General features: G+C 35.4%; 1 long non-coding RNA gene across 1 annotated transcript in view; it reads right to left on the reverse strand.

Annotated features, from left to right (window-relative positions):
* LOC120781367 overlaps positions 1-16500 on the reverse strand; it is a 37198-nt gene extending 20698 nt beyond the window's left edge. Inside the window, exon 1 of the long non-coding RNA XR_005706051.1 lies at positions 15953-16500. This is a non-coding gene — a long non-coding RNA (uncharacterized LOC120781367). The remainder of the gene's footprint in view (positions 1-15952) is intronic.
* Between the last annotated feature and the right edge of the window lie 6808 nt (positions 16501-23308).

The following is a 23308-nucleotide window of genomic DNA, read 5'->3' on the forward strand; positions in this document are numbered from 1 at the left end:
CACATTTGACAAGATATATTCACGAAATTTGGTATATATTATTTCCTAAAGCAACAATGTAATCCCCGAAGAAAATGTTCAGATCGGTTGACTATAGCATATAGCTGCCATACAAACTGAACGATCGGAATCAAGTTCTTGTATGGACAACTTTCACATTTGACAAGATATATTCACGAAATTTGGGATATATTATTTCCTAAAGCAACAATGTAATATCCGAAGAAATTGATCAGATCGGTTGACAATAGCATATAGCTTCCATACAAACTGAACACATAGTTACTAACAGAAATGCACCTGTGAAGGGTATTTAGCTTCGGTGCAACCGAAGTCTTGTCTTTTACCGCACCTCACCAATGGGCGTTTGTTAATTTCCCTTTCTCTTCTTTTGTTGTTTACTTGTAACATGAGTCAACTAAAAGCTTTGACGATTGCAGGAAGATTTAATCTCAAAACCAATTTGTCCAAGTGTGTCTTTCAAGAATAAAAATTAAGGATATGCACATGGATGAACAGACACGCACATATGTATGTGTTTGTACGTATACGTATGCATGTCATTTGACGCTATACATTTTTGTAACGAAGCGTGCTATTTTAGCGGGGCACACACTAAGCAACGCTGTGCAGGAAGTCATTGCCACAAAACTAATGTAACTTTTCCCTACTTAGGCGAACGTTATAAATTAGAAGTAATATATATATTAGTATATATTCACATAAACAATCAAGTGAACGTGCTGAAAATTTGCGAAACACAATAGTAAAACAAACGCTGTTCATTTACTTTGTATTATTAAGTTACAACTTATGCCTTTTTTGCCATTCATACGCTTACTCGCCATATTAACTAACAATACAATTTATTGCGTTGTTAGCAAATGAATAAAACTGCCTCGATTTGCAGTGCAATTTAACAATCTTCTCAGCAATTGAACACCTTGTTGCGTATTTCCACAGGAGTCAGCAGGTCTCGTGCTTAAAATATTTTAATATCTTAGCAGTGTGTATTTTTATGACAGCTATAAACTATATACAAGGAGGGTTCCAAAGTAAACAAGACTTTTTGAATGTAGCGGCCCTGATCACCGGAAATTCCATCCAAACTGTGAGTGAATTCATCAAAAATCAGCCGAAATCATCATTGAAATTCATGGAAATGGAAATCATCGATTTATCGCATTTTGACCGAACATTTGGGCTTACGAAAGGTGTGTGCACGGTTTGTTCCGCACAAATTGACTGACGACCAAAAATTGCTCAGAATCCAACATTCGAGAGACGATTATTTGACCAAAATCACATTTTAACCATTAACCACTCCAAGTAATTACTTGATATGGCACCGTGTGACTTCTTCCTTTTCGGAAAATGCATTTGCATACTGGCAGCCATACCGGCCAACGAGCTAAAACACTAGTTTGAAATGCTTTTGGACCGTGCAGAAAGCTGTATTGAAGTAGAAGGAGACTATTTTGAATAAAATAAATTGATTTGACGAAAAACCATTTGTTCTGTTTTTTTTAAGTCCTGCTTACTTACAGATTACAGGAACCCGTTCGTTGTAAGGAATTTTTTGTATTTATGATGGGTATTAGCTCCTGCTTAGTCGAAGTTAACATATTTTCCTGTCATTAAATTGGTATTTTCAACATTGCGTCATAACAATAATCGGCTGAGTATATTATTCTTACCAAAATACCGCCCAACTTTAACTATTCTATGAAAAATCAGTTTCAGTAATATTTATATTTGATTGTGTACATACATACATATGTATACTATATATGAAGTTTTTGTGATTCAAAAGCTTCTCTGTTGGCTATCGTGCTCGAGTTCATATTCCAGTTACTAAATAAAACAACAGAAAAAACCAAAAAAGAACATAGTAAGCAACCACAACAAGTAGAATGATTCTCCGCTCAACAAGAACATCTACTTCGACAACAGCATGCCTTAAAATTTCAAGCAGAAATATACAAAAGTTACACCAACAATCGTAGAAATAGCAAATTGAAAGTCTTGGTAATCCTGCAAACTGAGGCTAGAGCTAAGGTAATGTGGTTCAATAAAAATGCATAATTCTAGTGGAGTATGTAATGAAGGAGAGCAACACAAAACTTAACGCTGGCGGTCACAATAAATATTTATGTAAAAAGGTAAACTTTGCTTGCACAATAACTTGTTTGTGACCTTGGTGTCGGTCAGTATTGCAGTTTCAAGAGGTAAAGTTTAATATTTTTTTTTTGTGATTATTTATAATTCTTATTTCATTTTGTAATGCAAGTATGAAGAAAAAATAATAATTTCTGGTCGAAATGAAAAAAGAAACTGTACTGATTAATCAACAGTGATGAAATAAGACAACTCTGAATACCGATATAACCAGACACGAAGAAACTCTTACCTCCTTCAAGTTTCTAGCTTGTGCCAAATTTCTTTTAATATTTATTATTACATTTCTGAGATGGATAAAGTATATGCAGAGTTAATAAAATATCATATTATAAAACTACATAACATTTTAGTATGAGTACCAAATCCTTATAGGTGTCAATGTAGTTTAACATTTACACAAAATCCGATAGCGTTGTCTAATTAGCACACCTGCAGTGTCCAGAAATTATCGCGTATCAAATGTAATGCGAGATATGAGCTAACAACATTAATAACATGCTTGTGCTGACGTTAAAGCACAGAATGACTTAGATTTACTGGTCGACTAACAGTACTGTTTTGTAACACTATGCGCCTGCGGTAATCTATGAGCTCATTGCGGTTTATGATTTCTAATTACAGCAGCTGAAGATATGATGGCAGAAGTGGTGGTGTTAACCGTATCGCAATTGACTTTCGGCAAGATGCGTGCGCATCAACAAGACACAAAAGTTGCTAATGACCATAAGGCATATAGCGAGAAGTGCGTCATACGCATGAACAACTCGTGTGCTCTTGTACTATACCCATAAGTATAACACTATGTATATAAGCAAACAGATATATACGTATGTCTTTTAAGTTATGTAATTGTAGGAACTTCTAAAGTTATGCTATAAGCTCGAGGCCACACTTATACATACATACATATGTCACTTATATACTATACTACACATACTACTTCTGTGAACACTCATACGCACTATCAGCAGCACAATTCAAAATTGCAACTTTGTGCGACTAAATGCACTGGTAACGCATGTATGCTTGCCGTGTGTGTGTAAATGTGTGGAAGGCGTTTGAGACAAGTGAATAATAGCAAGTCTAAGAATTTTTGAAAAAGAAATAACCAAAGGAAACTCTATAAAGATAACAGCATACTCGTATATACATACCTTTGTATATACCGAAGTATAAACTATTTATGAAAGCTCCGCGTTAACTAAGCTTTCAGGCAATCTCACCACAAGTCGGAAATTTATTCAACTCATCCGAGAAATAAGCACACAATGTTGTAATATGATACACCATTTGACTTTCAATTGTGTTGGTAACAAAAGTAAATTTATTATATAGTGCGTAAGTTTGTTCACAGCAGGAAGAAATGTTTAACGATGCAAAATAACGTAATAAAGTTTATAGGTGAAAGAAAAACGATATAACAGAAACCAGTCATATTGGAAGAAAACTTGAGTTTTGGTTATAAAAACGTTATATATTGGTTATATATCGGTTATATATCGCTTACATTAGGGTGATTCAAAAAAAAAAAAATTCGGTTTGGTACTCTGAAAAATAGGTTCCTAGACACCTTTAAGAAGGCATCTTCAAGCATGAGTTCTTAATTGTAACGGGAAGGTCCTCCTTCTTACAGCTTTCTATTTTTTCTTATTATCGCGCTTCCAACTACTTGAAAAATATATTGTTCCTTAGATTTTGTGGGAAATTGAATGCTCCACAAAAAAGGTATCATTTGATTTTTTCGTAAACCCAAACGTTTAAAAGATATTAACGGTTGAAATTTGGTTATTTTTGGGAAAATTTTTTATTTCTTATGAATTTTATAACTCAATGAAAAAAATCATTATGAATGATGAAACTCATAGGTTTTTGAAGAGGCTTTCTTAAAGGTGTCTAGGAACCTATTTTTCAGAGTATCAAACAAAAAAAAAAATTTTTTGTTTTGATCCACCTTAATATGCATTGATGTTTCACGATGAATATCTCGTAAACGCTTAACTTAATCGAAAAATCATATGAGACCATTATAGAGACAGTAAAATCCCTACAAAACCATGAGTTTCATCATTCATAATGATTTTTTTTCATTGAGTCGTATCTTCTGTTTTCGTGAAGGGCATTATAGCTTCGGCCAAACAGAAATTAACATTTCTCCTTAGTATTCCTTTATATAAAATATTGGGTAGTCGAAAAAGTATCTTCGTATTTCTAATCCAACTTCAACTTATTTTTTTATACTTATTTATAATAAACAACTATGTACCGTTTGGGTCAGCCACTTTTTGTCATTTTTCCTCTAGATACATTATTTCGTCAGGGTAAAGCTTTCATCAATGGAAGTCAACAATAGAGGAAATGGAGGGAAAAAACTAGCCGAAACCAAAAAACAAAAAAAATAGGCACACAAGGCGCAGCTGATTGTTTTGCTTGAAATTTGTGCATCATGCATTTGAAAGGCAGATGGGTAATAAGGAGTTTTATGTGACCGTATTGAAGCGTTTGCGTGAGAACATGCTATTTTTTTATTTCTTGGAACTATTACTATGTGTATAAATTGTTCGTTGATCTTTAATGCAATTATACCCCACATATACGTATGTAGATACATACCAATGTAAGCTTAATGAAATCTGCACAAATTTGCATGAACCGCAAATACCCCTCACGTCAGGTCATTCATGGTTTAATTAATTAACTAATTAACTCCACAAATTATGTACGACGGAATCCACACAATGGCGCAAGGAGATTGCTTCGTAGAAAATGCACGGCTGCTGTTGCTGCTGACTGCAGGCAAATAGCGAATAAGTGAACACAAAAGTATCGAAGCGAGCGATCAATTGCTGAATGCCCCCAACCAACTGCCTCAAGATTAAAACTTAATGTAATTCAGTTGCAGCGGGCGACAATGTGCGCACATTAAGAGACACGCACGCAGCAGAAACACACACAATAATATATAATAATAACGGTGATTTAATTAAATAACTGTCGACGTCTTATTTCATATATATTGTTGTTGTTGTTATTGCTGTGCTTACAGCACATCAACTGCGTCATTGTTTGGCAGTTTACTGAACAACAATAACAATAGCAAATACCATAATGAAGTAACAACAAAAGCCTCTAGATTGTACCAGGAGCAATAGATTATCCACGGCAAGCAATGAAAAATGTAAAAGCGGTGTGTGGCAACTCTCTGGTGAAAAGGCGGTTAACGAAATGAAGATTGATGGACAGCCGACGTGGCAACGCTAAATTGCAGACTTTCAATTGTGTCCACCTAATTGTTATGTGCCATCCTTTCACTCACCTCATGTGTACGTATAAATATCTACAAGTCTTGTATTATACTTATGTATTTATATGCGAATTTATACATATTTGTGTACCGTAGATTATTTTACACTTTTCTTCGCTTTATATAGTATGTGTATATGTACATTGCCAAGTGAACTGATTTTCGGTTAGCCCTCGAACCTGCTTTGCGGGGTCAGTTGAGCGCAAAAGTTTGTGGCAGACAGTGTCAAAATCTTCTGAGCAGTCAATTATTGCGTCAATTTGCCAAAAGAATAAAGTTTTGGTTTTGTTTGATTGAATAAAATGTGAGGTAAGATTTCTGCTAATGACATTATAAAAAATTTTTTTTATATATATAAGTGAATGTTGTGGTTGCTGGCTATAAAGAAAAATAAAACTTTGAAATTTGTGTTGATAATAAAAGCTCCACCAGCCCCAACCACAGCCGCCAAAGATGAGCTGCAGAAATTCAAGCCAACTGAAGCATTCTTAGTGATAGTAGATTTTTAAACGAATAACGAACAATAATAAAAATGCTTTTACTGGATTCATATATATAAATACAATTTTAAATGGAATATATTCGCAAGAAAATGTAACACGATGCATGAAACGCTAGGTAAGTCATCATCGAAAACGTTGACAAATATTATTTTATGAATATTTAATTCTTAAAAGCAAGTCAATAACTACATAAATCCAATTTTATGAGAACCTTATTTGCTTCAACTTTTTCCACAAGCAGTAAGTACTTAGTACGGAAGAGGTCATTCAATTTCATCAATTTCACAAAAAGTTCATCAATTTCTTCTCAACATCGCATATAAGGTTCAATCGAGCATACTTTTTGAAAGTCTGAAGAAGACCGTAAACTAATTGATTCGACCTTATCAGTGCGGCTGTAAGCCTGGAAAATCAAAAACTGACCAGATACAAAAGCTCTTTCAGGATCGGGAAGGACCTCTCTGAGTCGCTCGACACCAAACGAGGTTTCAGACAACGCGACTCCCTGTCGTGCTGTACAGCCGAATAAAGAAGGTACACTCTTCCATAAAAGATATTGATATCATTGGCCATAGCATTCGCGCCGCTAGTTCGCTAGTGAACGGGGGCAAGTCGAAATATCTCTTGTCATCAAACAAACAGTCGTCGCACTCGCGACTTGTCCCCCACGTCACTGCTGATAGTCATAACTTTGAAGTCGTAGATAATTTCGTCGATCGTGGAACCAGTATTAACACCAACAAAAACGTCAGCCTCGATCTTCAACACAGAATAACTCTTGCTAACAGGTGCTATTTCGGGCTGAGTGGGCAATTGAGAAGTAAAGTTCTCTCTCGTTGAACAAAGACCAAACTTTATAAGTCACTCATTATTCCCGTTCTGCTATATGGGGCAGAGGCATGGACGATGGCAACAACTGATGAGACGGCGTTACGAGTTTTCCAGAGAAAAGTTTTGCGAAAGATTTATAATCCTTTGCGCGTTGGCCACAGCGAATATCGCATTCATTGGAACGAATAGCTGTATGAGATATACGACGACATTGACATAGTTTAGCGAATTAAGAGACATCGGCGTCGCTAGGTCATGACGTCCGAATGAATGAAAGCACTCTAGCTCAGAGCGTATTCGACGAAGTACCCGCCGGGGGAATCAGAGAAAGAGGAAAACCTCTACTCTGTTGGAAAGACGATGTGGAAAAGGACCGGACTTCATTTGGATTTTACAATTGGTGCCAAAGAGCGAACTACACTATAACAACATAAGCGGTGTCTACGCCAATAAAGGTGAAAAAGAAAGGAATTAGTAGGTACGTTGGTTAAGTAAATTTGGTAGAAGGCTGTTAACACTAAACTAAACTACAAGCGGTACATATAATGATAGTGGAATACAGTCCTGTACTTATCAATTGCAGTTGGAGCGAAAAGGAGAATACCAAAAACTTGTTTCACAAATTTTGCATCATGTTATAAAGTTCTCTTACAGAAGTATGGAATTCAAAAGAATGTTGAATATATCTTATAATATGTAGCCTTCTTACGTTCCCTTATTAGATAACTCATATGCCTTTACAGTAGTACGCCCGTTCAATTCGGCGATAAATGAAGAAAAACAAGTAAGGAAGAGCTAAGTTCGGGTGTCACCGAACATTTTATACTCTCGCATTATAAAGTGATAATAATTAACATATTTTTTAATTTTGCTGTAAAATTAGTTAGATTAGATCAATTTGTGAACTTTGAGTATTGAATTGTATTTTCATTTCCTAATGTATATATTATACAAAGAAGGCATCAGATGGAATTCAAAATAGCGTTATATTGGAAGAATGCGTGGTTGTGAACCGATTTCACCCATATTTCGTACATGTCATCAGGGTGTTAAGAAAATATTATATATCGAATTTCATTGAAATCGGTCTAGTAGTTCCCGAGATATGGTTTTTGGTCCATAAGTGGGCGACGCCAACCCCATTTTCAATTTAAAAAAAAGCCTGGGTACAGCTTCCTTCTGCAATTCCTTCTGTAAAATTTAGTGTTTCTGACGTTTTTTGTTAGTCCGTTAACGCACTTTTAGTGATTTTCAACATAACCTTTGTATGGGAGGTGGGCGTGGTTAATATCCGATTTCTGCCATTTTTGAACTGTATATGGAAATGCCTGAAGAAAACGACTCTGTAGAGTTTGGTTGGCATAGCTATAGTAGTTTCCGAGATACGTACAAAAAACTTAGTAGGGGGCGGGGCCACGCCTACTTTTCCAAAAAAATTACGTCCAAATATGCCCCTCCCTAATGCGATCCCTTGTGGCAAATTTCACTTTAATATCTTTTTTTATGGCTTAGTTATGACACTTTATAGGTTTTCGGTTTCCGCCATTTTGTGGGCGTGGCAGAGGGCCGATTTTGCCCATCTTCAAACTTAACCTTCTTATGGAGCCAAGAAATACGTGTACCAAGTTTCATCATGATATCTCAATTTTTACTCAAGTTACAGCTTGCACATCCGGATTTCAACTCTACTCGTCGCCTTGATCACTTTGGTATATATAACCCTATATCTGACTCTTTTAGTTTTAGGACTTACAAACAACCGTTATGTGAACAAAACTATAATACTCTCCTTAGCAACTTTGTTGCGAGAGTATAAAAAGTAAATGTTGCTACAACATCTGAAGCTTATTGAATATGAAAACCTATAAGTAGTGAAAATCGGGTTCAAAATAAAAAACACTATTCAATCTGTTACCGGAATTTAATGCATATTGTAAGTTTAATGTGTCAATATTAGTACTAATGAGATATAATTGGCTATGCCTAAAAGTAATAAGCATTTTAAAGTAAATTAGTTATACTTAAGATATTAGTATGAATTAGCTATGAAAACATATATGATTGTCCTCCAAATATGTGAGCTTCACAACTTTTTAACATTATCTCACCGCTCAATAAAAATTGTTTATACAAATCAATGATGTGCTCAAAATAGGCGAATTAATTTGTTTACTTCTCATTAGTAGTAGAGGCGATTGTTAGAAAGGTTTTATCAAAACTCATGTTAGGGAGTAAATTAGGCAAGGTGATGTGTTTATATATACGTATCTACATAAGAAAACTTTGTTTGTATACTATATATCTGTAAGGAGGTCTGTAAGCACATATGTTTCTACTTCAATGCACCGCCTTACGCTTGATTGAATTTATTGTTTGTGCTACAAATACAAATGTGTGTGTAAACAGAAATCATAGATATCTGTATGTATAGAAAGAGTATTATTAAAGAAATAAACAACTTTTTTAGTAATCGCCTTTAATTGCCTACTACACTACAACTAACGCACTCTACTATTAACAAGTTACCATATGCACATACATACATATGTATAAATGCGTACTTGTGGGTGTAAAGCTTCAAGTAAGTTGAGGCTTAAGTTAATAGGCGATGGAAATACGAAAATAGGTAGAGAAAAACACAATAATGTGCTAACCACCAAAATGTCGTGAATTTAATTAGCCGACAAAGACAGCAACAAAATGCGTCTAAAGTTTTCCAACACTTCGTCTTTCAGACAAGCAGTCCACACGTTTACATACACATAAACATACATATTTGAACAAAGATAACAGGCTAGAAATGAATGGCAACGTGAAAAAAGCAACGACAATTGCAAGAAAAACGAGACGATTATTGCTAGACGTCTGCAAGTGCAAAGAAGATATAGCAACAACAAGAAGATGTAGCAGAAGGAAAAAAGTGAAAATTAAAACAGGTAAAAGTTAGGAGCTATGACCCACATTGATTTCGCACGAGTGGCTTATAAGGAGCCACACATGTTCTCAAAACGAACACACTTCTATATAATCATAAAAAAGCTTTAATGTGCACGGTTTTCTGTGTAAAAATAGCGTCTGCATGTGTGCTAGAGTGTATTTGCAGCAACTTTATCCTTGAGCTTGAAATAAATCTTCGAATGAAAACGAAGGTTTCTGCTATGATGTAGTGATATAAAAAAATATGGATTGTGCAGAGCTGCTATAGCAACAAAAATTACTTTTATAACGAGAGTTTCATAAAAACAAAGAAAGTGAAGGTACGAAGAAACAGCAAATAGCGGAAGGAACTTCCTGACAAATCAACATTTTTATGGAGCAAATTTGGCCAAAATGCAATTTTTTGCTGGTGCACATTTCCTAAAAGTTTCTGCTGTAGAAGCGTCATAGATTTTAAAAGTAATAACTTATAGTAGGAACTTTTCCATACTTTATATGACTTATACGGTGTATGTATCCATAATTATATGATATATTTTCGTTCTGTGTAAAAATCGGAAAACTATATTTCCCTTTCTATCAAATATAATACTTAATGCTTTGGGAACCAGAATTTCAAATTACGCTAACGAGAATTTTGATGAAATTCTGAGGGGTTACATGGGTTTCCTCGGATAAAAAGCAGTGTTGTTTCAACAATATAAAAAATTAAATAATACTTTATTAGAGTTTTCTATTGTTACAAACATACGCTATTGACAAAGAAATTCTGAAATTTTTGGAAAAAATATTTTAAGCTCGGCTGGCAGGATAACTCGTTACAGGATTATATAAATTGAAAATGAAAGAGTTTTAGTTAAAACTGTAGCTAGGAAATGAACAAAGGAAAAATAACTGAAAATTGGATTTTTGCAAAACATTTTTACATAAAAAAAAAATTACAATGAAAATTTCGTGATATTTTTTTTTCAAATTAGTTTTCAAATATAATGTATCAAAATAAATTTCATGAAGATCGGTTAAGTAGTTCTCGAGAAATCTTGGCAACCGACTTCAAAAACACAGTTTCGAGAAAAGCGCGTTTAAAGACGACACACGTAGCCTAGCTAGACTCGAGCGTACAAGTTCGCAAGGTTCATCACTGAAACTATTACTCGGACAAACTTGAAAATTTATGACAATAGTCAAGAGGTACTGTAGAACTTAATTAAACCCGTAAACCCATGTAACCACTTAAAAACTTCAAATTCAATCAACGGGCAGTTTTTATGGCTTATCAAAAATTTTTGGCTTCAACATTCATCCAGTTGGAAAAGGCGGTAATCGAGACAATTGATGAATTTAATGCCGCGAAATAAAAACTCTAGTCATTGCTAATTAACCGTGTGCGAGTATTCATGTTTAATGGGTGTAAAATTAACCAGAATGTCATAAAACACAATAAAATTAATATAAAAGTATATTTTTTTGATTAAAAGAAGATAAAAACTGAAATTTTAAAGTTAAAAATGAAAACTTGTGCTAAAAAATTATAAGAAAGCTATACGGTATCAAACTTTTTGGTAATCATTATGAATGAAGTGTTTAAAAACCCAAGACGATTTTAAAACCAACTAAGCAGTGAACCGTAAATTTTTTTAATTCATCAAATGCCTATGGACCGACCCGGTCTTATTCGCTATCTTACTTTTATTTGACTTAGTCTGGCATTCTCTGCCCTAATTTACGCGCACGTGTCCCAATACCAAGTTTTCCAATAGGGAATATATGATTTCCAAGTGTAGTTTTGGCCATATTTAATACGTCATTAATTGTAATTTTTTTACTGTATTCAGTTATGTTCACAATGTCATCCCAGAAAGATAGGCGCAGGACAACGTTAACAAATTCGTCGACCTGTGTTCGCTATTTGTCGAATTGTTGAAAATTTCGAGAGCATGTTTCCTTTACATAGTGTTCAAGTGTAAATAAGATAAAGAACCGCTCAAAGTAATGTAAATATTGTTGCCGTTCAGGCAAGTGTTGCTGAAGACCGCAATTTGGCGATTCCAATACGCTCTCCAAAATAGGGACTGCCTCAAATGACAATCTAACGGTTTTTGAGAAAGTATTTGAACTTGCATCTGTATAAAGTCATAAATATTGTTGAGTTGAATAATTTCCAATTCCGCTTCCCTTTAATTACACTCTAGTCTAGCTCATTGCTTTCCATTTCCATCAACAGAAAAACTTTTGCGTTTCCAGCAGCGAAAAAGTTCATTTGCTTCTCACCAATCTGGAAAATCTGTTTAAACACAACATTGGCTAATATCTGCGCCACCTCAGTAGCAAGCAAACTTTGAAGTGCAACAGCAAACTGCGGCGAGTTTAACTGGTTTTAATTCATTTCGCCGTAGCGAAAACTTTACGACAACTTCGAAAATATAAACAAATAAAACAAAGTAAGCCAAAAAAGCAAATCAGTGGCAGACGTTGAATAAAAATAAGAACAAGAAAAGCGAAAAGCGGCGAATGAAAAGAAAAGCACGCGTTAAACCGTGTGCATGTTGGCGCGCTTGTTGGCCACGAGACGGTTCTTGCTATGTAGCGCTGAAGATTATGAAAATCTGTGCTTGCAACAAGAAACATAGGACTCCGTCTCTGAAAAAATGGAGGACATTTATGCCAATACAAAATTTTTAATTTTTTTGATTGGTTGTACTTCAGAAAAGGAAGTGTGCAAAATTTCAAATCGATATCTCAGTACCAGAAGAACTAGTTATAGAGTCTCCGACGTTTCCTTTTGAGTGTTACAAACATCGTGGCAAACCTAAAATACCCTGTTCGGGGCATTAGAAGCTCTTTCAAGCTGAAAGGTATTCATGTGGAGCTTTTTCATATCTGAAATACTAAAAATCGTGTTATCAAACAGAACACATCTAGTGCCTCTAGTCAAAAGAATGCGGCACTTCACCACAATTCCATTAGCGTTTTTAATATTTTTCATTACAATGTCTGCATTGAAGATTACACGTTTGCCAAATTCTAAACTTTTTCAATTAAATTTTCGTGTTGCGTTTGTATGTATATTGTCGGCGAGATTTGGTATTGGACACACTTTATCCTAGCTACGTTAAACGGTAAACTGTAGCTGTACAATCCATTCCAAGCAGAGACGAATATTTTTGTATGTACTAACTGTTATTACAACCGGGTGCCGGTGCCGAATCAGGAGGTTTTAAAAAGTTATGTTAGCCATACGGATAGAAAAGTGTTAACTTAACCGTTAAAGTAAACTAAGGAAGTGATAGCATTTTATTTCTGAATATTTTAAGTGAATTTATTTGCAAAACTGCAGGCATTGTCAAAAAAAACCGGAGATATAAATAGAAATGGTGAGTTAATGCGTTAGTAAGTCAATTATCACTGTTATCAGTAAAATTTGTTGGTTTGCTGAAAGTATTTAGGCGAAAGTCGAACAACTACATTTATGGGCGGAAGCAGTTAAAGAGTAACAGAAAACGCGATGAATTGACAATCTGTAAAACAACACGGCGAGAGTAAGTTGCCTGAGTAATCACGAAAATTTAAAACATTGTTGGCTCTAGCAGTTTTCAATTTAATTATTGCCGCTAAAATATTTTGAAGATGTCTTTAAAACTTTTTGCCGATTTTATGCAATTCTCAAAATTTGAAAGTATTATCAACACTTTTTATCTAAGAAGTCTATTTATTTATGCTTTTCTCGTGAAACTGTGTCCTCGTTCCATTGCAACAAAAATGTACTAGACAATTTTAAATAAAAAGAAAAATATTTAGTTATTCATTAATATTTATTTTATCGAATTCAAAATAATCCCCTTCAGGTGCAATACACTTATGCCAACCATTTTTCCTGTTATTGAAAACTTTTCATACACATTTTTTGGGATGGCCTTCAGCTCTTTCAGCGAATTTTGTTTTATCTCTTTGATCGACTGAAAATGGGTTCCGCGGAGTGGCAGTTTCAGTTTGGGGAACAAGCAAAAATCACATGGAGCTAAATTTGCTGAATACGGTGGTTGATCAATGGCATTCATTGCGTTTTTGGCTTTAAATTCGGTCATAATCGTGGTTCCATGAATTGTTTTTCCACAATTCCGCCCATTTTCGACGAATGTTCTCCCGAAAAGACCTCAATTAGGCCAAATAGAAAAGTCAAAAACCACAGAGCATCATTTTGACTTTTGAGTGGCTTTGGGATGCTTGTTTTTGGTTTCGTCTCGTTTTTTTCTTCCGTTTCGATGATTGTTTATACATTGCAACTAATTCAAATAAAAGAAGGGACTAACGAGCAACTTGAATATGACTTCAACATACGAGTATAATTACAAAATCACAAAACTACTATGAGAGTTTTGGCTAATTTGAAAGATCGCTGGGTTTGAGGCGTTTGAGTCGTCTTGGTGGTCCATCTCTGGAAGTTAACATAGCTACTTTTTCGTTACAATGCTGTAGCAATATTACACTATATGCTGTTGCAATTTTTAATATTTCTGCCTCAACCGAGTTCACGCCTAGATCATGCTCTTTATTAGCACATCTACAATACCAAGGCGCTTTGACAATTAGTCTTAGTACTTTGTTTTGAAATTGTTGGATGACTTTCTTATTGTTTGCGTTAGTACATCCCTAGAGTTGCGCACCATAGCTCCATATCGGTCGGAGTATTTACTTATATGTAAGTAACTTGTTGATTGTCGACATGCTTGCAAGTAAAACTCATAAGCCCATATCTCATCGGCAGTTATAATACTCTCCATGAATATGGGATCGAAATTCGCACGATCAAGCAAGACCAAAGGGACCCGTTTGCGGTACACTTTTTGAAAAAAAACTCAGCTTTATCAGGACGAGTCGAGCAAGAACACAATTCACACCTAAAATATCCAACAAAATCATTCGAACGGACTCGCGAGTGATGGCGAGCACTCTTGCCATCTCTCTAATACTTGCCGAATGATTTTCTAGCACCACTTTTTTAATATTTTCATCAGTTGAAGAGATCGAAGGTCGTCTTTGAAGGCCATGTACCACACGTAGGCTTGTGCTTTTGATAAAACCGAATCACCGCAAGCCTTTCCAAACATTCACAATGATTTCGCAAACGAATTTTGGTTAGAAATACAAAATTTTAGACAAATTCTGTGTTCGATATTTTTATGTATTGTAAAAATCATAAGCATTACTGAGGTGAACCGACTTAAGCAGCTGCTGTAAACAAACGGGCTGACAGAGACAGAGACAGAGACAGAGACAGATCGCGCTAATGTTTGATAGAGTAACTACGAACAGTCCTGCCAACGAAGCAAAATATTTTTTTTTGAAATATCATTTACCCGGTTAATTTAGTTACAATTTCCTTGTGTTGTTTTTTTGTCACAATGTATCTTGAAAACTTTTTTCCGGTTTTATGAAATTCTCAAGATTTGAAAGTATTTTTAAGAATTTTTATCTAAGAAATATATTTAGATAATAATAAATATGTATACAGCATAACTTTTTTGGGAAATCTTATCCTCATATATACATACTCATACTCAGAGATAAAAATTTGACCCAAATCTGGGCTCCAACTTACACATTATTGGGTTGTATGTCATTGTGTAGTCGAAAAAGTCTTTTCGTATTTGTAATCAAACTTCAACCGATTTTTTTATATTTATATAAATGAATAAATCAACAAATATGAAAGATTTTAGTCTACATTCGACTCCATCACGTAAAATTTTCATCAGTGTAAATCGAAATTTTGAAATTTCCAGAACGGAAGCGAGCGAACCATTGCTAACTAATACAGCTTCGTCTTCGTAAACTTCACAAATTTCGTTGGTGGCTTGCGTGGCATTCTTCCTTTTTTAAACACAAATTTCATAATATAGCGAATTTCTTCATTATTTTCACTCATTTTTGAACAGCTGTAATTATTTTTCAACTTCGCCGAATTTATTTTTTTATTTTGGTTGAAGGAAGCTTAAAGTCTCACCTTTCCAACACTATATGGTATGACACAATCAAATTGATAACACTGGAGATAAACGACTACAACAGCATCTGTTGTGCAAAATACGAAAAGAGTTTCTCGACTACCCAATATTTTTATACATAAAGGCGCTGTAGAAGTATACATAATTTATATAAATTAATTTATAATATTCTCTTCAGTTCCATTTAAACTTACATTCACAAGAATTGATGATTATATATTCAATGTTAATCCATGCAGCAGTTTATCACACTCGCACAGAGAGAAAATAGTAACGCGTGTTTTCCGTGATTTATACTTTGTAAATCTACAAGAAGGATACACTCTGTTTATGGTTGCCAGTATTTTATTTTTTTGCTTTAAAAACAACTTTTAATCTTAATGCTTTCAAGTTTGCACACACTTCTAGCTTTATTGCTGGAAAAGACTATCTACTTGGAACTTTTTCACACCTTTTATGGCCGTGTTTGACAAAAGGACGAACTAATATTTTTTTGTAAAACCCTTTTGTGGATTTCCACTTCTTTTTGCTTCTTTCTTTATTGCATTTTTCGCAGCGACCGATTGTGGTAAACACTAGATGAAGAAGAAGGTAAAAACAAGTAGGGTATTGTGGGGACTTTTTTGTTGTTTTATATAGTTTCTGCACCGTTATATTAACACGTTGCTCGCATTGCTACGTACATCCAATAAATACCATACATTTGCCTATATTTACATAAATATGAAATACACTTTCACTGCACTTCCTTTTCCGGCTTTCACTTCCGTTGCACACAACAACGACACACGCACACACAAAAGCTCAATCGATCGCGCCCGACACGTAACTGTAGACTTTGTGTCGTCATAAATGCGGCGACGACACAACTTTTGGCGTTTTTGTTGTGGCTGCTTATTCTTTAGCCTTGCAACGGATTTGCGAGACACTTGCAAAATACTTCAGTTGCACGCCGCATGGCGTGTGTTTATGGCATCTGCAAACACCTAGCGGAACGCAACAAAAATTATGAGCAAAACAAAACCATAAAAAGACTAAAACATTCGGTGTTGCAATGTGCGCTGTGTTAGGTTAAAGTGGGGTTCGGGGAGCACGCAGAATGTAGAAAATAAATAAATTTCTACGAATAAACGATGCACCACAGCGGCAATGCGGCACAACGCAAGGACACCCACGCGACGTATGACTAGAAGCAGCGCGACACCAGACACAGTGCACAGTATGGCCAGACGTTACGGCTTGAGACGCCAAGTGGCACTCAGCGAGTGGGTAAAAAGCAGGTGGATGGCTCTGACGCCAGCACGCGTTTAGATGTATGAGTATATGTGTGTGTGTGTGTGTGTGTGTGCTTGAGTGTGTAACGGCATGTGAGTGGAAACAACGCAAGGAATGTGACAGTGTAGTAATTGCTTGACGGTGTGTATGTGGGTCTGCAATTTTATTTAATTTTGTAGGAATTCAACCGAATAATTGCCGGCGTTTTATAAATTTTCTCACAGTTTTAACTTTTTTATACACAAACCACTTAATCGAGGATCAGCCGTACACTTAGTGACAGACAAGCTACCTTTATTTTGCTAGCTGCCTAAGATTTTCAACACTTGTTTCTTTTCTCTTTCACTGAAAACATTTTTTTCAATTTTTATCTTATTTTACGTATAAACATACATGTATATGTATGAATTTAGCCACACACCAATATTTCAAATACGAACTGCTCTGCAATGCTACATATGTATATACAATATTATAGGCAGCACACACAAACGCAAGATACTAAACTTTTCTTCAAAAAATAATATTAAACAGCGGTCACAATGAGACTAACTGTCGTTTCGGCTCAAATGCCAATGGCAAGCAAAGTTAAACCCCAAGTCATTGAGTGCAAACGAGTGGAAACTCACCATACCAATACGAAGCGAGCAGGTTTTACAAAGCGCTAGCCACGATGTGTTGTTTGAGCATGTTGCTATTGGAAAGGCAACAGTGTTGCGGAAAAACGAATCATTAGCCACTTGTTATAAATTGAGCAGTTCATGTTAAAATTTTAATATGTTGGTGGCAATATGTTGGGACAATTTGAGTGGGTTGTCTAAATGTTGCACAATAATAAGTTCCTGGCAATATGTTGGGACAATTTGAGTGAGTAATGTAAATGTTGCAGAACAAGGTAATAATATATATTAGGTTGGAAAATATCTCCCTTCCGCCTCTTCGTCTTTCGAATTTCGCGATTATGTATAAAGCGCTAAAGAGCTCGTATCTGGCAATACTATACATCTTTTAAAGGCAACTCCGTTAGAGAAACGTTCCGTGAGATTAATGGTATTTCGGGAGATAGTACTCATCACGTCGAATATTGCCCGGACATAGCGCCAAGTGATTACCACCTGTTCCTGTCCATGGGGAACGTCCTGGTTGGTGGAAAGTTGAACTCAAAAAAGGCTTGTGCGAAGTGGCTGTCCGAGTTCTTCGCAAATAAGGAGGGGGGCTTCTACGAGGTGGATATCATAAGAGCAATTTTTGAAAGCCTTTTAAGATAGACAACTGGATTAAGAAATTGATTAAATTTGGAGTTTTGATTACTTATAGGAGTTTCCTTTTTTCTTTTCTGAATGGAAAATATTTATAATATTTTAGTGGACCTTAAAGGGGTCATCCCATGTGGCGGTCTTTTCTTTTAGGGAATTTTAGGAATTTTTTCAACAACCAGTGAAGAATTAAAACCTTAAGTTTATTTTCAGTTATTAGATATATTTGGACAGTAAAAATATAAATTTTGAACTAAAAATGTTTCGTAGAACTTGAGTTACAGCGGTTTTGATCACACTCGCCTCGGAAAACTGGGCACGCACTTTCTCCAAGAGTCCGGCTGCTTGGCTTATCTGGAAGAAAAAATTAGAAGCGTTTTAATATGTAAGCCAAAGCTTACGTAATTATCTATAATCAAATGAATATTCCAAATTTGGACTTGTTTTCTTTTTTTAATATAAAAAATCAAAAATTAGAGAATTTTTGATTAATAGTAGATACAAGTTCGGTCAAGCCACTTTTGAGATATGAAGGAGGAAAGTTTTAAAAACACAGTTTTCAAAAAGCGCGATAAAAGCTTCAAGTTCGCTTAAGCAACTGCTGTATCTTTTAAACGACTTTGAATTTTAAAAAAGCACTCTTCTTGTTGAGAAAGCAATTTATGAAAAAAGTACAAGTTTTTGACCCCTCACATGAGTTCACCCAATTAAAGAGAGTTCTCCAAACACTTAAATTTACAAAAGTCTATAGTTTAAAATACATATATATTTGCCTATACAATTGCATTTGTAAACTTGTGGAATGCAATTACTCATCAATTTGAATGCTTGCAAAATTCATTGCATGCTACGCAATATGTGAAAATCTCTGCAACTACCCAAATAAATACACATCCACAATAGCAGTTGTTACATATTTTCTCATTTTTTTATCGCTTATAATTAATTACGTTCAATAAAAGTGCAGCCATTGCCTCATTAATTTTTCGAACTCCGAGCATATGCCATTTATCCACAACAATTAAAATCCCGTTATTGTATAGACGATGTGTGGAAATGGTTGGTTAGGGCGAGCCAGTATGTAGCCAAATCCCACAATAACAATTGTAGACAAGGGCTAAAAATAATCCGTGATCCATTTCTAGGTTCCCTACTTTTTAAAGAAAAAAACGCAGACACGTCAAATTTAATGGAGAATAGTTATTAGCATTCGAAAGAACATTATTTCGCATTTACTTTTTGAGGATTATCTCTTTCAAATACTGGCCGCAGCTACATCGCAGATGGTCCATCCATTGAGTCCAATTTTCAATAACTCGTTCGAGCATTTCGGCTGGCAATAATACGTGTAATGTTTTGCTCCAAGGCCTGAATTGAAGCGGGATTATCCGCATATACTTTAGACTTTATAAGGGATAAAGTCTAACGGTATTATAAGACGCGATATAGAAACCGGAAACTAGCTCAAGATAAAACTGCGAATGTCGAAATATAGTACAGATCAGAAACTCTTGGGAAGTTGTATGAGACTAATTAGAAATGTTATTAAAAACTATACTTTCGAAGTAAGTTAGTTCCAGCGTATAGTAGAATCAATCTCAAAATGAAATTTAGAACACACAGTCCTGAATCATAGCTAAATACAAGGTCAGCTGAAAAAATATTATATAAACATACTCATTTAAACGATATTTCTGATCAATATATATATATCAATAGTAAATAAAATCTACAAAGGGACCAATTCTGCTGGAAAATAGTTTCCATAAATTTTACTATCCAAATTAAGAACTTAGCCTCCAATCTACTAAGCCGATTATGTAGTCATAGAAAAATGGTTTCAATAAAAATTTCTACATATGTATAAGTATGTGTTTTGGTGACTTAGACCATGTGTGACCTTGTTCAAACTCACTCATGGACAAAACATGCCAGCAATCAATTCAGCGTTGGACTAGAACCAACGACAAAAAATCTATACAAAGCTGAAATCCTCTATTAATTAAGCTTTTTGGGTGATATGTACATATGTGTCATAAATGCATGCATGTATGAGTAAAGGCTAGTACTGGCCCCTAATACGCTGACAGCGTTCAGTGGTTGCTAAACACTTCAGCATGCTAACGAATAATTCAATTTCACGTCCCTTTGATATATGGGTTAAAGTAATACATACAAATTTAGCTTGAGTGCGTAATAATTGGTGAAATGGCACTGAAGAGCTAGAAAAACGTATGAGAAGGCAAGTGAAAACATATTTAAGAGGTATCTGCATGATGCGGTTCACATGTGGCTTGAAATACTTCTTATTTATTGGGGTAGGTACCGTTTACGCGGTTATAGCCCAGTTTAAAACAGCGCACCATGCACGTACTTCCTTTTCGGTGTTTGGCGCCAATTGGAGATTCCGGGTGTAGTCAGGTCCTTCTCCATCTGGTCTTTCCAACGGAGTGGTTGCCTTCCTCTTCTTCTGCTGCCACCGGCGGGTACTGTGTCGTATATTCTCAGATATGGAGTGTTTTCATTCATTCGGACGACATTACCTAGCCATCGTAACCGCTGTCCTTAATTCGCTGAATTACGTCAATGGCGTCGAATTTCTCGTATAACTCATCGCTCCATCAACTGCGGTATTCGCCGCTGCCAATGCGCAAAGGACCATAAATCTTTCGGAGAATCTTTCTCTCGAAAACTCGTTACGCCGCCTAATCAGATGTTGTCATCGTCAATGCCTCTGCATCACATAGCAGAACAGGGATGACGATTTGCTTGTAGAGTTTGGTCCTTCTTCGTTGAGAGAAGACTTTACTTCTCAAATGTCCACTCAGTCCCAAGTAGCACCTGTTGGCAAGAGTTATTTTGTGTTGCATTTCGAGGCTGACATTGTTGTTAGTGTTAATGCTGGTTCCAAGATAGACGAAATTATCCACGGTTTCGAAGTTATGGCATCCACCGTCATAGCATATATTTCGCCGAAGTGGGGTACGGGATTTCTTCATTCTCAACGCAGCATTTTTGTTAGTTATAGTTTATATGGACAAACTTTAACTCATTTAGAGTAATGTACCATTTCTGTGTCCGTTCTACAATTTGCCGTCGCAATGATGCAGGTATCATCTGAAAATATGGCGATTGTGCAGTTTGGCGGCGTAGCATTGTCGCTGGTAAACACAATGTATGAAAATGGTCCCAGGACACTTTCTTGGGGTACAATTGTTTCAATTGGCTGTAAAATATTATATGAATGTCCCTGTTTGATTCTGAGGTAGTGGTTGCTCAGGTAAGAGGCTACTGGGTCAGTTAGATATTTTTGAATGAGAAGTCTTAATATATGAAGTGAGCAATGGCGTCATACTCTATCGAACGAGTCAAGAAAAACAGCTGTACAGATTTGCTTTTCCTTACAGCTTAAAGCGTGTCTGAGATTTAAGCAAGCGTTTATTATCGATACAAGCTTTGCTAATGCTTTTCACGTTGAGTTTTTATGATATTTTCCATTGCATTTTCAACATTTGCATAATTTTTAAATTAAAAGGTTAACAACTCCTTTAATTAAATACGAAAGAAATTGTATTGAAAATGCTTAACGCATATGTTTAATGAAGCCCACAAAACGAATTGATTTCCAGGTATGAAAAGTAGATCAACAGCCTCTGTAACGAACCAGACTTGTCAACTTGAAAATATTCAACACTTTCGGTAATAAAAAGTCAGATTTAATGCATCAATGCCGAATGGAAGTAAAACTGACAGTAAACCAACTAATAAAATTGATTTTTAGTAGCGGACTAACGATGCAACAATAAAATTAAAATAAATCTTCTTTAGCTGAAATTCCAGTTGCTAGAAAAGTGACAGATAAATCTACTTGCAAGAGAAAGAAAGAAATATGTATAAAGATGGCAAAAGAAAGAAAGGTGTATGTACAAAGCCTGAGATGCGGTTAATATAGTTTACTTATAGGACAACAATTACTAACTGAGCGCAGAAATGGGTGATACTTAATTTACGTACATTTTAATTATTTTAACTTTGTAATAATATTTGTTAAATAAAAATTTGTTTCTATGTTAAAAACGACAACGTCAAGCGACATTGCTGCTTAGCCACTGAACTGGAATTTTATAGTGATATATGTTCGAATGGTATTATAAAGAATTTATTGTCGTTTGCAATACGCGACTTAAATACATCAGCCTTGAAATCGCAGAATTACCCTTGTTTAGAAGTGTTACTTTGAACTGAGCAAGCAATCGAAAGTGAAGTCCTCTCTCGGCGAACAAAAACCAGACTCTACAAGTCCCTTATCATTCCTGTCCTGCTTGATGGTGCGGAGACATTAACAATGACATCACCTGATGAAGCGGTCTTAGAAGTGTACGAGAGAAATTTTTGCGGCAGTTTTATGGTTCTGTGTGCATTGGTAATGATGAGTACCGCTGTCGATGGAACGAACTGTACGAGATATACGGCGAAAGTGACATAGTTCAGCGAATAAAGACACAGCGGTTTCGCTGTTTAGGTTATGTCGTCTGAATGGACAAAAACACACCTGCTCTGGAAGTATTCGACGCAGTACCCATCAGGGGAGGCAATGGAAAGACATAGTGGAGAAGAACCTGGCTGCTATAACCATGTAAAAGGTGTCTACACCAGTAAAGAAGAAGAATATGAAGAAGATATACGTTTTGTATGTAAGTATGTATGTATGAAGATGTTTCTACTTTCTACGTGTACAGATATACATTCCATTGCCTTTACAATACCTTTTGGGACTCCTTAATAACGAAGAAATTGGTTCAATTTAATTTACTATCTTTAATAAGGTTCAAAATATGTCCAGCTCGGCGTCAATGCATTAAGTACGGTAGTTAAATTTAATATAGTTTTACGGTAAGTGTGCGCGTTTGGAAAATCTGAAGTAATTTTATTTTTCACGATTGAAAAACAACTCTAATGTGCATGTATTTATACATTACTTTTACATTAAAAAACAATAAAATGATGCCCTTTTTGGCT

Source organism: Bactrocera tryoni, unplaced genomic scaffold (assembly GCF_016617805.1).
Source record: "Bactrocera tryoni isolate S06 unplaced genomic scaffold, CSIRO_BtryS06_freeze2 scaffold_663, whole genome shotgun sequence".
NCBI classification, from domain to species: Eukaryota; Metazoa; Arthropoda; class Insecta; order Diptera; family Tephritidae; genus Bactrocera; species Bactrocera tryoni.